Source organism: Ursus americanus, chromosome 5, assembly GCF_024610735.1.
Source record: "Ursus americanus isolate L20-20 chromosome 5, mUrsAme1.1.p, whole genome shotgun sequence".
NCBI lineage: Eukaryota > Metazoa > Chordata > Mammalia > Carnivora > Ursidae > Ursus > Ursus americanus.
In genome coordinates, this window is record NC_142131.1 from 65,971,299 (window position 1) to 65,986,737 (window position 15,439).

The 15,439-nt window shown below is 42.2% G+C and overlaps 1 protein-coding gene across 1 annotated transcript in view; it reads left to right on the forward strand.

Moving 5' to 3' along the window:
• The window catches only part of LOC123790410 (uncharacterized), a 404,586-nt gene that overhangs the window by 296,505 nt on the left and 92,642 nt on the right, over positions 1-15,439 (forward strand). The gene's annotated exons all lie outside the window — the stretch shown is intronic.

The following is a 15,439-nucleotide window of genomic DNA, read 5'->3' on the forward strand; positions in this document are numbered from 1 at the left end:
CTCTGTGTTCATCCGAATTATAGAAAGCTCTGCCTTCTTCTGCAAGCCCCAGATCAAGCTTGCTCAGAGAAGAAGATAAAAAATAAAGGTTCAGATCAGACAAGGACCCAGAGAAAGTGGGGCAACAGCCCAAGGAGACGGTCTTAGGACTGCTAGGAACGAGTTTCCTGTGTGCATACAAGTAACATCGTGAGTCGTGATGGCCAGGAACTTTTGTTACTGTCTTTGAATAAAACATTTTAAATTGGGGGGGGGTAGTGTATACATGCAATAGTTATTTACAATACAGAATAGAAAGTATTTTGTTTCAGAAAAGGTTGACGTAATTTTGAAAACATAGTCCTGTGAAGGTAGTAGTCGTTCTAGATTTAAATCTAGTAAATGATAAAATAGAGGTTACCAGAGACTTGAAGAACTAGGTTCAATAATCAGTCCTCAGCGTTGACTGTGTCACCTACCAGAAGCAGATAGCTTTTGGGATAAAAGAGGAAGTATAAATACAATCAACAAACTTGTGTGATTCACCAGATACCGTAACAATGCTCTCAACAGCCAATCCCCAAGCCGTCTTTAGACTGAGGACAAGAATGGAAATTCCGCACTTACTTCCGTTAACTTACTTAATCTTAACAGTCTTAGACACTCATCAACACAGCCATGAATTTAATGGTCCTGTACTTCTCCCTCTTTTGTTCTCTTACACAAAGCTAATATATTTTCTACTTTGCTCATTAATTCAAGGTTAACTAATGTGTTTCTATAGATAGATATCACCAAGGTTAAAAACATGATAAAAAAATATTTTTATGGTCGTTGATGTGGTGTTACTGTTCATCTCAGTGAGGGATCAGTTTATGAAAGGACCAAAATGTGGGCACATTACGCATTCCTGCAAGTGACCTTCTGCGGGTACTGTGGTAGAAAGACAAAGTAACTAAGTTTCAAGTTGGAACTCATACCCAGTGGGGAGCTGCTCTGACTCACTAATGTGCTTAGGCCAAGTTTCGTAAACTGCCAGATTGACTGAAAGGAAAGTATCTGCTTGGGGCCAGTCCTAGGCATAGGCATGGGCATGCCTGGCATGGACCCTCCTTATTGGAGGCTAAGACAGATACTGTTGTATAATAAACAAGTTGGCTGGCCTTTGTCCCTGGTTCCTGGGACGGAGTCTCTAAACCCTTGGAATTCCCAGAGTGAAAGGTTATGTATGTCTTTGTTATTCATGGTGGGCCCCTTGGACCACACTTGAATTTGCCCATGAGGTGATTCCTAACGAGCCCCTTAAGTGTCAGAATGGGAGCCACCATGCTGGAGAGAACAGCTCTGTGATGAGAGAATTGAGGCTTTCATCCAACCTCTGAGAAGGGGAAGGGGCCCTCAGGATTGAGTTTAATCGCAAGGCCTCTGATTTATTCAGTCAAGCCTATATAATGAAACCTCTAAAAACGCTGTACGTCGAAAGCTCAGGTGAGCTTCCAGGTTAGTGATACATATCATTGTGCCAGGAGGGAGAAGCATTTCAAGGACAGAGAACATTTTTGTTTGGGACCCTCTCAGGCCTCATCCTATGCATTTCTTCCCTCAGCTGGTCCCAATTTGTATCCTTTATACTAAAATTATATTCCTAAGTATAAATGCTTTCCTGAATTCTGTGCATCTCTCTAGCAAATTATAAAACCTGTGGAGGTCATGGGGAGCCCCCAGATTTGTAGCCAGTTGGTCAGAAGTGCTGGTGGGCTGCGAACCCCGGCGCCCACAGCTGGTATCTGCAGTGATAGGAACCTGGCAGAGCACGATGCTGTCCCCTGGTGAAATATGACCTAATTCTGGATAATTCCTCTCAGTGTTGCGTGGCACATACATACACAGAAAAACTTGAGCCCCAGTGCAGGACAGGCTGAGATAGGGACATGCCCTGAGAAAGTAACCCAGCCTCTTCTCCAAGGACAGGGAGAGCTTTTTTGGCAATCATCACTTGAGATGACTCTTTGAATGTTTATTTTGTAAAATTTGAAAGTAAAAATAAAATAATAAACCCAGCCAACCAAAGATAACCCAATCAATGTTTATACTTTTGGCATCTTTTCTGCTCTCCATCTTCGTATGGATTTTTACGTGTCGAGGTAATACAACAGAGGCAGTTGTTTTTATTTTCACTGAGCATGTCCTAAGCATCATCTCTTGCCATTAAAGCCTCGTCACACATTGTCATTTCACGGGCTGCACAAAATGCGATCTTGCAGATACAGGATTGTTTCTATAACCCTTTTCCCAATTTGGGCACTTCAGTTGTTTCTGGCTTTTAGTAAAACAAACAACGCTGAGATGATTATCTTTGTGTATAAATCTTTCTTCACATTTCTGATTATGTACTTAGGATAAACTTTTTTTTTTTTTTGGATGTCTGATCTTATTTATTTGTTACTCTTAGAAACTCTTCTTTTTCACTGGACTCCGAGGTAGAAGCCCTAGAAAGGACAGCCTCCATCTCTCGGCATTATGTTCCTGGTGTTTTCTTTGGCTGCTTTCATTCTCTTGGCCAAAAGTTGAGCATATTCTGTGGCTTTTTTCTTATTTTCCTGAGTACCCCATTCCTTCCGAGCAGTATGGCAGTGTTCTTGCAGGACACGTGAAGTAACAAGACGCTGCTGAATCTTGAGTAACCGAGATTCCTTACCTTTTTTGTCCAGGGACTTCCTCACAATGCCCTGGTGGGCGCCATCTTTCTTAGACTGAAAATTTACAATACTGCTAGCTCTTTGGTACAGTAGTATCAGTGAGTTGAGGAATAACCTTCTTTCCTTTTTTTTACTATAATCCACTTGGGAACATTCAGACTGACATCCACAGTGTATCCCCAAACAGATTTAGGCTTTCTTTCTCCAGTCTTCCTTGGCCTCTGACAAGACTGCCCCTTATTCTATAACAGATGGGTGTGGCCATGGGTCAGAATCCCCTGCTTCATGAGGAGATCTTGTTTGTCATTCCCCTCGACAATTCCGACCACAGAATCCTTCCATTTGTCACCCAGGGCAGCAGCAGCAGCTTCTCTGGTCACACACTTCTCATAAAATATGCAAAGTTTGCGCTCATTGTTCACCTCAGTGAGTTTCTGGCAGCCTGTGTGTGGGAGAGAGATGTTCAGAGCTGATCACCTCTGAGGCACCCCAAAAGAGAGCGATAAACTCTTGAAATGGAATTACTGAGTGGAAAGGATTTGTTTTTACAACTCCTGAAACCTGATGCCAAACTGATTTACAGAATAGGAATTTACGCCCCTGTCCGGTGTGTGTGTGTGTGTGTGTGTGTGTGTGTGTGTGTGTCTCTCTCTAACTTAAAGCTCACTTGTCAAACCTAAATCATTGACTAAAAAAAAAATGGAAATTATATAGGGCCCCCGAATGTATTTTATTGCTGTGATATGCATTTATTTGACTACTTGTGAGGCCGGCTGAAGACTTTGTCATATCTATTAGTTGCTGTGTTTTTTGTGTTTGAGAACCTTATTCTAAGTGTTCCCTGGGATCTTAAGTGCTTAATTGTTAAGTATATCATACGTAGTACATAACACTACAGATTTTCACTCAAGACTGATGTTATGATAGGGTGTTAACATCTTATGAAGTTATGTCATTAACATTTTATGGGTGTTTTTCTAACTTTCATGTTTTATGTGTTTGAGCTTTGAGGATTAGGGCTGCATGGAAAAAGGTTTTTTGTTTTTTGTTTTTTTTTTTAATTTTCATTTATGTTTGTGTATTACTCTGATGGCCCTTCCAGAAAGGACTCTCTGCCCAGTGACTAAGAATATGCTTCTCTAGCTCTTAGTTCTTTAAGATTTTACCTCCGCTTTTGAGGGGGAGGCCACACTATTTGCAGGATAAGCTCTCAGCCACTGAGGGAGCAAGGCAGTCATATAGGGACCTAGCCGTTTCTGCTCAATGCAAGACACCACTAGTGGGTATTATTTGCTTAGTGCAGGAGTCTGAGGGCAGTTTCTCCTCAGGAAAAGAGCCTATTAGAGCCCTAAGGAGCTGCTCCATACAAGTTGTCTGAAGCCCTGATGTGCAGAGTGCAGGGGGCGCGCTGTGGCAGAGGGGGAGATGCTGTGCTCACATTTGGCTTCCAATATGGACGTGCTCCCCAGTCAGTCGCTGCTATTAGCAGACAACCACCCACTTCTAGTTCATTCAGAGCCCTCCTTGGCTTTCGAACTGAAGTACTCTCATGCTTAGGGCAGTCCCTATCCACATATTGAGCAAGAAACTGGTTCCAGTGCCTAGGTAGGCCACACCACCTGACTGCACTGAGGGGAAATGTTCACTCCAGAGCTCCCCTGGGGCTTACCAACTTTTTTTCAGATCCACATTCCCTCCCCAATCCCACTTCCTCCCCTTTTCCTTTCATGGTAGTGCTTACAAATAAGCCTTTTACACTCTAACACTGTCCTGTGACAGAGAGCTTCCGTTGTTTCAAGTGTAGGATATTCTTCCCGTTCTGATCTTGAAGAAACATTCATGTATACTCCTATTTTTAGCAATGACTGAACTTCTGTAATTCAGTTTTTTATTCATCTGCAAATTATTTTAGTGTGGTATTGAGGATCCTACCTGACTTAGGGTGGCATTGAGTATCTTGGCTTCCTGGCCTCCAGGCCTGTGGGTGATCCCGTCGCCTGGAGTGTGGGCTGGACTTCCACGCTCAGTACTAGGTTACAACTAACTATACGTCGCATTCTTGGACTTCTGCTGTGTTTCCGTTGGATCACTAGCGGTGGGGGCAGGAAGCCGCCTTATTGTGGGCAGCCCTATGGATAGAACCACATGGTGTGTGAGGAGCTCAGTCAGTAGCATGAGAGGAACTGAGACTCACTAGCCAACAGCCTGCAAAGAACTGAAGCCAGACAACGGTCTTGTCACTGAGCTTGGAAGCAGGTCCTTCAGCCCCAGTTGAATCTTGCAGATAACTGCAGCCCCAGAAGACACCTTGACTGCCACCAGATGTTAGCGGAAAGTCAAGCTGTTCCCCCTGATTCGAAGAAATGATGAGCTAATATACTGTGTAGATCTCAGCTTCTACATTTTGGTATAATTGGTTATGCAGCAATAGAAAGCTAATATATCCCTAAAGGAACACCTACCACTTACAGCTTTATGTTTTTGCTTATTTGCTTAAAAAGTGAGAAATTTATTTCTCATACAGTTAATAGTCCAAGACTAACAAGGTGGTTCTGCCATCCTTGACAAGTGGCTCCCCTCTTGGCATCTCAGGTAATTGTTTATTTCTTTTTTAAGATTTTATTTATTTATTTATTAGAGAGAGAGAGAGATAGTGTGCAAGAGCAGAGGGAGGGGCTGAGGGAGCCCAATGCGGGGCTTGATCCCGGGACTACAGGATCATGACCTGGGCTGAAGGCAGGTGGTTAACTGATTGAGCCACCCAGCCGCCCCTCAGATAACTGTTCAAATCTCACCTTCTCCAAACTAGAAGGATAGGGGAGAAGGACCTGAAGGAATACAAGCCAATCCTTTAAGGAGCAACACTTGGGAGTGGCACTTACATCTCATTAACCAGCCAGGCATGCTCCTACCTCAGGGCCTTTGCATTTGCTCTTCCTTCTGCCTGGACTCACGGTGTACTGTTTGACCTCCTCCGTGACTTTACTCAAGCATCACATTCTTAGTTAGGTTATCCATAAACACCCTGTTTTAAACTGCAAACCACCTCCCTTGGTCCACCTTTCCCATTTCGTTTATTCGAGAGCAGTTTTTATTTTTAATATACTGCAGAAATTGTTCATGGATATTATTTACTACTTGCCTCTTCTCATCCTTCTCATCACTCCGCCCCCCCTCCCCGGTAGAATGTAAGGCCCATGAGGGCGTTTGGTTCCTTTTTTTGGCTATTGTATTGCAGTCTCAGAACAGTGTCTGGCAAGTCATAGGCACACAATAAATATTTGCTGAATCATTTGTTGAGTGAATCAAGAGAAACCATTATAAGCCTATTATTTATTTAGAGTTTAGAAGATAATTCCCAAAAGAGCTAAAAATCCAGAAAGGTTAGAAGTTGCTGCGAGAAATGGGTCTGGGCATGAAGGGAGGTACAGGGGATGCTTTTCTTTATAAACCATCTTATACGATTTGATTGTTTTTATCATGGGCATGTATCGCAGCGATACAAATTGTAAACACTTTTAAAAGCGCCAACATGGCTGCTAAATGATAGGATGCTAACAATGTGGGAAGGCTCGCCGACAACCATTTACTTTATAGCAAATTGCTCTAAATCTGTTTTGAGAGCAAACTATTGAATCTGCTAATGGTACATACAGATGGTACAGGACAATAAACTTCTTTTTGGTGTTGGGGGTAATTTTAAATAGAATACCTTTTATCTCCTTATATGATCAAGCTTTATGTCATTACATTAAGTTCCACACATTTCATGACGAGTATAAAATGTACAGGGATGCCATGGTTCAAGGCTCTCCATAAAATGTGATTTCTTGACTTCTTAAATGTGGGTGGAGAAATGATACAAATAATTTTTCGCACACAGATAGCTGGCCTGTGTGAATGCTTGCTGATTTGAAGAGGGAAATGGGGACGAGAGGATGCAAGTAACAAAAATAATTTTGTCGAAGGCTGCAAGTGACATATATTCAAACAATGGCTTTTTCAGAGTCCTCAGGCTTGTTTCTATTCATTGTTTGCTGAGCTTTAGAGAAGGCTGAATCCCACCATGGCAAACTGCCATCTTTGTCAGAAGCAAAGAGCTGTTTACATTCAAGGCACATAATAAGTGCAATGTGAAGTAAAAAACAGTGTGAGTTCTATTATGGCTGATTAGTCCATTGTACACTGTTACAACTAACATCTTCCTTGTGCTAAAAATAGTGGGAAGTCACAGGACCTCAAGCTGCAAGATCCGTCCGTACTCTGCTCTTTCACAAGATTGCCAACAAAGGCTGCCTCTAACTTCCCAGAAACATAAAAGGGCCCCTTATTCGTTTCAGCATCCTCCAAAATATGTAGTTTATCGGAGCTGGTGGGAAACCTTTCCGAGAGTGAGGTGCGGAGAACGCACAGCTTCTAAAAAAAGTCCACCTGTCTTCTTGGTAGGTTCCTCTTCTTGATAGGATGCTTGATATGGACATCCGGGGAGTCCACGGGTTGTCATCTTACTCACACTGTCGATTGCTTCTTAATCGTAGCGATAGCGGGATCGATGTGCCTATTGATGCGCTGGCCACCAGTAGCCTGAATGAATGAATGAATGAATGAATGAATGAATGAATGAATGAATGAATCTGGCCATGGGGAGTGACAGGAGAAGGGAGTGGTATGAATAAACTGAATCCCAGGTCATGTCATCACGAAGTCAATAGCCCTTCTTGTGGAAGGGGAGAAAACAAACTGCTTTCTCTTCTATTGAAAGCCTGGAAGAATTTGCATGGCAGTAATCCTGAATCCAGAGGCAATCTATTAAGAACTCAGCAATACCAATCCTGAGACTCAACTGATAAGCACATTCTCCACCCCCCAAGCCCCCCCCCACTCCGCAACACATACATTAATCCTCTTAAAGGCTGTGCTAAGTAATGAAAGGGTGTGATGAAAGAGGCCCCCCTTTTTATTACAACCACATAAACTGCTTGTGTAAATGTTTCATTAACAAACGGCTGGACCAGTATTTAATATCCTTTGCCTCCCTCCGCCCGGCCCCCTTGGTCCTGGGCTCCTGGTACAGCATGACCAAATGTGTGATTTACACATGTTGAAGAGAAACATTCCCACACTTGAATGCTGTTCCATGACAAAAGGAGAGGAGGGGCCGAGAGAGAGGTGTTGAACCTATTGTAGACATTTTAATTTACAATTCTCCCTTTTTATGGGCTTTAAAAGATGAATGACTTCCACCCACTTACCAGTTTATGTTTCATTTTTCAGTGTGCTTTCTGAGAGCTGGGCTCATGTAAGTGCCTCGGTCAGATCATCTGAGGCGAGTCCTTTTGGAGACAAAGTTAGATGCTTCCTTACTCAGAAAAAGCAGGAGTTCCAATGTGTGTCCGCCGTGCAAAGTGCTCTCTTCTGAAGGCCAAATTAGCCTCACAGAGGCCAAAATAGGTGATTTGCCTTAACTTTGAATAGCCCAAAGGGTGCCAGAGAGCTCATGGAAATATGTATCCTGTGTTTTCTCTCCATAGTCATGCAGTCACTGTCTGATATTTTACATTTTTTTAAACTAATCTGGTAAATCTTAACAGGATGCCTGCATTATCTGATTTTTTAAAATATGGCATTCTGGTATCAAAGAAACTTGCCTGTGGCTCCAACCGCCTTGGTCAGTATCCAGTAACCGGATACACTGACGCACTGATACAGAATCGGTCTCTTCCAGGCCCGAGTGAAGTTAAATCAGGATACAGTAAAGCCTCCAGACGGTACTACTCGGCCAGATCCTTAGGAAATACATTCACGTTGCCTTCCCAAAAAAGCTTTAAAAAATTAATACGTAGGAAAACCAACTACAAAGGTAGTCTCTCTTTTACGCGCCTGTCTTGGCCCCAGGTTGTCATTCTTGTCATTTCAGTTTACCCTGAGCACCTGGCCACAGATGAGGGCACTCAGTTTGGGGAAGAGCCTCACTGGGGTCGGTGTGTATAGTAGTGTGTCTCCTGCAACCGCCATCTGGTTTCAAAGTGAATAGATTCGTTTAGATCAACAATGCCCTGGGGGATAGATACTTCAATGTTTTCAACCTTAGAAGAGCTGAACACATCAATACCTTCATAAAGCCACTTTGCTTTGTATTGACGCTGGTTGTGCTGCTAATTCATATACATCATTGTTTACTTCACGGAGCTTTTAACATGACTTTTGATTTATAGAAGTGGTGATTCAAGTTCTACCAAGAAGTGGTAAGCTCAGACCTCCCCCAGGTTCTTAACTTTCTCTCTGATGTGACAAAATTGAAAGAGGAACTCTCCTGTCACAGCCTAAATAAAATTTTGCTGTATAACAGTTGATGTGCACCTAAAAACAAAAAACAAACAAACAAAAAAAAACCCAAAAAACTTTTGTAGTAACAGGTAATAGCAAAATGGATTGTCCAAATAAGGGCAATCAATTATCTAAGCCCGTTATTAATGTGTTCGCAGCAAAACCATTGATTTTACACGGGGACAGAGTCTAGGAGCTAGATGTATCTCCCAATCGGAGAATCTCATGTGAGGCAAAAGAGAAAATTCACCAGCTGTGGGCATGTTCTGTCATTTGTCGAGTGCCAGGCCCTGAGAGGCTTTTATTTACAGGACTCGCTTGGGCACTTTGCACCGCTCCATAAATAACATACCCTGTCCCATGCAAATAACACAGCCTCCATTTGGGAAGAGCTTTCGTTGTGTTTGTTTGAGGCCACGTCAAATGGAGGCTCTAAAAATTATTTTCTAAAAGTTCATTTATTTCTCAGCCGCCAGGATAAATGGCTTGAAACCAAGCTAAATGGGCTTCAGTGGCCAGAACTGGATTTTGTTTTGTTTATTGGTTGGTTTCCCGACTTAAATGGGGATTGAAATATTCTGGATTTTTCTTGCGTGAACATCTCACCCAGACGTGCGGCAGAACAAAGGTGTGGGTTTTTAGCAAGACAGATGTTCGTTGCTCTAGAACCGGCATGAGACTACTATTTAAGCAGACACAGAATTCAGACTAAAAGAGGACAAAATGGTGATGGATAAGGGTGGGCCTGAACACAACTGATCTGTGGCTCGGGAAAAATTCACGGTTCTGATGGAGATAAACTTAGAAAGCCTCGAGACAGCCCAGACTCGTCAGCATCTCACAGTTAATTAAAGAAGTGAGTGGAGGCATCAAGGCTTTTGCTCCCTTCTGCCTGAATAATTCACCGCCTGTATCCATTATTAAAACCCGTTACTTCACCACAATGATTCCCAGCTCGAGATGGATGGGCCTCAGAACCAAGAGATAAATTGTAACAAGGCCTACAGCTATATTAATAAATTGAAATGAACATTTATTTGCTCATCTAATTAGAACTGTAGTTTTTCCAAATAGTGTAGTAATGCATTACCTTGACAGGCAGCACTACCTACCTTTTGTGAGGTAAAATGAACAGGAGGGCTTTGCCCCAGATTTGGGGTTTCTCTGCATAAAAAGTTCTTTGGTCTCTGCTGTTCTTTTAAGCCATTCATTTTAGCACTGTGCCCTGCCGATCCTATCTCGCCAGGACTGATGGCAGCTTAGCTTTTGAGGTACTTCGTCAGAGGGCTGCAAAGAATTGTGCATATGGAACGATGCATTCTTCTTTTGTCCTGTGTCTCTTTTTCAAGTGTTGCAAGGAGGAAAAAGAGACGAGTTTAAAGATTTTCCCCCCACCCCTCCCCATCTCCATTCCCCTTCATTAAGATTACAAAGCGTTACAGCTCAGGGGCTCAAAGAACCTGGGCTGGGCAGGGGGGTTTGATTCCGACTCAGTCACTAACTTGTGCACCCACCTCACTTTCTTCCCCTGGAAAATGAAAATAACAGTACCCGTTTCTGCAGGATCTGTAGGAAATTGAGAGAGAACGTGTGTAAAGCGTGAAAGCCATCATAGTTACCAAATCAGTGGGCAGTGCTATTACTATTCAGCTAATTCTTGCCCTTCCTTGTTTGCAAATTTGATTCAAAAATCATTTTGTCCCATTTGCATCGAGGGGGTTTTTATAGAAGAGAGCTAGCTCTCAGTTTCTGAAGGACAGAAATGAATATTGCAGTATATTGACATAAACCGCTTTCGTTATGAATGCAAAAGTCCTGTCTCCTCCAAGTGGATTCTAATATCTCAGATGCCAAGGGTTTATGTCTTCTCCCTGTCCTGGCAGAGGGCCTAGGACATGGCGAAGGCTCAGTCAATGGTTTTTTATCATAATGATGTGTGTGGTGATTAGCAAGCTTCTTGGAAACAAACACCTCTGTGTTGTGACCTCTGACCCTCTGAGACACAGCGAGGCTACAGTCAGTTGGCCCCTTTCCTGAGCTGACACACAGATTCAAATTCATGCTTCTCCAGATTTCAGCCGCATGGCCCCATGAGAAGAATGTACTCTTTCTTTCTTAAAATGAGCAGAAATTGTGCTTAGCAAATACTCATCTTAAAGTTCAAGTCTGGCTGGTTGAGCATGTTACATTTGATAAAATGGGACATTTTTAGAAAATAAATTTCTGGATTTCCAAGTGAGCATCAGACAGGTGTCTTAAAGCGTTCTTTACCCTGCAGATAAGGTTAGGAAATTACTGGTGATTTCTTCTCTGGTGGTTCTGGCTAAGGCTATACCATTATAAGCAATAATATTAGACTTAGTCTCTTCATCAAAATAAAGCAAAGGGACGCAGGATTGAGTTTAGACACTTTTTCCATAATTTCTTAGGATAGGTACTCCGTGCAATGTCTAAAGACAATATACATTAGAACCAAATTAGTTTTATAGGTTTTAGTAACTTTTTTTCTATTTAAAACTAAATGGAAATTTAAAGTAAAAAGTCCATTGAACACAGAAGGTTACAAAGTAAAAGGTGAGAGTCCTGCCTTCCTCATACCAGGACAATCAATTCTCTCTCTAGCTGCAGACATGATTGGTAGCCGCTGGTGTCTGCCTCCAGAAACTTACATGCTTATACAGTTGTATGTATACGCTTCCTGATTTGTTGTCTGTTACAGACATGAATTTGAATTATACATATTTTATAATGTTTCAAAACCTTATGTTTTATCTTTACTGTATTTCCAAATGGATCTAGCTCCTCTTTTTAATGATTGCGTAGGTGTTTTTTGGTTTGGATACACTGTATATTACCTAAATATTCCCTTGTTGATGGATATTTAATTTGCTTGCAGTTTTTTGGTATTGTAAACAATGCTTCTGGGAGCATCCCTGTAACAATGTATCTGTTCACATGTTGAGTCAACTGATTGAATTAATGTGATTTTTTTTTTTTAAAGATGAGGCCAAATTTTCCTCCAATATGTAGATTTTTAAAAGATTTTTTCACTATTTAATAGGATGCTTCTGTAGGTCAAGGAATCCAGTTAAAAATCTGGTGAAGTTGCAGTAAATGGTTCCTTTTTAAGAATTAGTTATGAATTATATTCATTTAATGGCAGTTACACTGTTGGACACATTTAGAATTCATTCATTGTTTAGAGAATTCGCATTTAATTGTGCGTTTTTTCAAAACAAAATGAAATGTCCCAGGTGCCTGGCCCTGAACTCAGTCAATGCAATAGACTCTCCAGATACAGAATTTCAGATTCCAAGTAAACTAAACCTTGAGACATTTCCACCATCCTAGATCTCTTCAAAAGATTTTTTTAGGTGTTTTTTTTTTTTTAAGATTTTATTTATTTATTCGAGAGACAGAGATAGTGAGAGAGAGAGAGAGAGCAGGAACAAGGAAGAGAGGGAGAATCAGTCTCCCCGCCAAGAAGGGAGCCCAACACAGGGCTCGGTCCCAGGACCCTGGGATCATGACCAGAGCCTAAGGCAGACGCTTAACCAACTGAGCCACCCAGGCGTCCCAGATTTTTAGGTTTTATTTTTCCTGATCGAAACTGCTAAAGAACATTCCAACACCATCAACTTTGCCCTAATGGAAGATCAAGATACAATGTATTGCCATCTTATTAAAGTTACATTAAAAAAAAAAAAGTGAAGCCTTAAGGAATTTAAGATTGGTGTAGGCAGCTTTTAAAGGCTGGACTGTCAGAAAAACAGAAGAAGAAACCAAAGGTATAGTCTTTGGCTTGTAAAATTTCCACTTGAGGTAGAGGAGAAGTTGGATTTTCAACCCTACAAGGGAGAAAATACCAGTTCTTCCCACCTTCCATAATAGTAGAAACCAAGGCTTAGAGCTGAGCACGTGGTGGGCCAAATGAAAGATCTTATGGTTAGGGGTGGCTATATAAATTCTGTCTAATAAGTTACTTGCAGAAATAACACATGTAACTTCCACTGTATGCTTTTTTTTTTTTTTTTTTTTTTTTTTAAGATGTTATTTACTTACTAGAGAGAGAGAATGACCAGGGGAGAGGCAGAAGGAGAGGGAGAGGCAGACTCCTTGCTGAACGGGGAGCCTTACTCGGGGCTCAATTCCAGGACCCTAGGATCGTGACCTGACACGAAGGCGGACGCTTAACCCCCTGAGCCACCCAGGCGCCCCTTCCAGCACTGCTTTTAAAGAGAAGGAAGTGCCCTCTCCTTCCCTCTGTTCCCCTTGCTATCAGCTGAAATGCCAGTGTGGAGGAGAGGCACCTTGGATCACTGGGACAAAGACAATAGCTTGTGGATTCAGAAGTACCAAGATAGAAAGGCACCGTGGAACCACATACCTTATGGCTTGTCCTGCTTATGCTTGGACTATTACAGGAGAAACAGCTAAGCTTCTGGTTTTCTGTTTTACATTTTATTCTTGGTTTCCATTGAGCGGTCAGGTTTCCTAATGAATAAAAGGCTGTAGATTTTGGAATTCTCAAACAACTTCAGTTGCAGGTCTCAGTCAAAAGCACCTCTCTGAGCAGTGCTGAATTTTCTTTCACATCTCTGTAGACTGCGTGTCTCCTGAGTTAGTTCCTCCCTCCATTAGAGCTTTGCTAAAAGCAACAAGAAGATTCAGCATATGCCAGCATTCTGTAATACTTAGGAGTCAGTAGACTGCTTTTCAGGAGTCTGAAACAAGTATTTTGCCCTGTGTGATATGGATCACCTAACCCCACCTGCCTGTAACACTGCCTTCACCGTCCAACCTCTTCCATTAAGCAAATTAGACATGTTAGGTTCTGTTCCTTGAAGCATCCTCTCCTTCTCGCGCCCCCCACCAGTTCTGATGCCACATTCTATTTCAGTTAGGAAATACATTTGCCTGTGCACATCAAAGACCTAGAAATGAGAGGCTTAACCATTGTGAAGGAGGAGGGAGGGATCCTCACGTAAAGAGAAGTCCAGAGACCATAATTGCTGGCTCTCAGAAGCGCTTCACTTCTGCCTTACGGTCTACTGCAAAATGGCTCATTGGTTCCAGCCACGGCAGGAGAACACACAGCAACAAAAGTATGCCTCCCAGCTGCTTTGGTCCTATTTTTGAGGAGCTTTAAGTAACTTCCCCTTCTATATACCATTGGCCAGATGTGTGTTATGTTGCTGTCTCTAACTGCAAAGAAGGCTAAGACTGTGGCTTTTTCATCTGGGCACGGAGCCACTTAAGAAAGTCAAAACAGAAGATTGTTTTATTTTACGCAGGTCAGGATCCATTCTAATATTTTGACATTTCGAGCATTTATTCCAATGGAAGATTTTTGTTTTCTTTCAGTCCCCCCCCCAAACCAAAAACGAAACCAAAACACCTTTGTATATCCTTAAATACATATTGAACTACTGAGTGTCCCTAAATGAAATGCTTTCATCCATCCATCAAGTCCCTCATTTGGGCATGTTTACTAAGAAATATATTGTCCACGCAGCCTAATTCACGGTCATGTTTCAGAAATAATTGTGCAGTCGATGCCCAGTACCCTTTGCGGGGATTGGGGGAGGCTTCTTTCTGGCATGGAAAGAGAGGATCTTGTGGGCTGAAAGAAGCATTTCAAAACTGCTTTCTGAAAAGAGAGAGGGAAGAGAGGAGGAAAGTGAAGGCAAGCGTGAGACTGAGTGCCACGACTGGGGGCGGTGAGCTCATCACACTGTTTCTCCCTGAAAGTCGAGAAGCCGCAGTGAAGAATTTCAGTAAAACATGCCGTGTCTCCAGCACACTGTTCGTGATGTTCTGTAGTCACTATCATTTTTCTCTTTCTGGGAATTCAATTTGTCCCTATTATGCCAAGGTCACGAAGTGAGGAATCTTAGTGGCCATCGGGGCTCTGCCTTTGAAGCAAAGGGTCAGTGCATTAGCACAAAAGGGAATTAATCCAGTGTGCCGGCTCACCAAACGGCGGTTAATTCATTTAAAAGGAATGACCAGGGTTCCTCTTCTAGGTTTCCATATGGACAATCAGAAGCCTCGCTTCTCCCAAACAAGAACTTCATTAATGAATATTCAACGGCAAGTATTACTTCATTGTCAGCTCTAATTGCTAGTTTTACCTTATTAGTAGGAGCTTTTCTGGGGCTGAGCCTGACATACATTTGTTTGCACACTGTTATTAGTGAAGACTCAGTGAAGTCTGGTAATTAACACCTCCACATTATCTCATGCAGTGAAAGCAAAGACAAAACCAGATGACTCACTTTGTTTTAGCTTTGCTCTTGTTTTCTGATATAGAAACACTTAAGGAGAAGTGTAAGCTCATCAGAATGCCATATGGAGCCAACAGAAACCATAAAGGGGTTTTCAGGAAGCGGTGCGTAGAAGTTCATTAAGTGAACAGCACTATAATCAACATG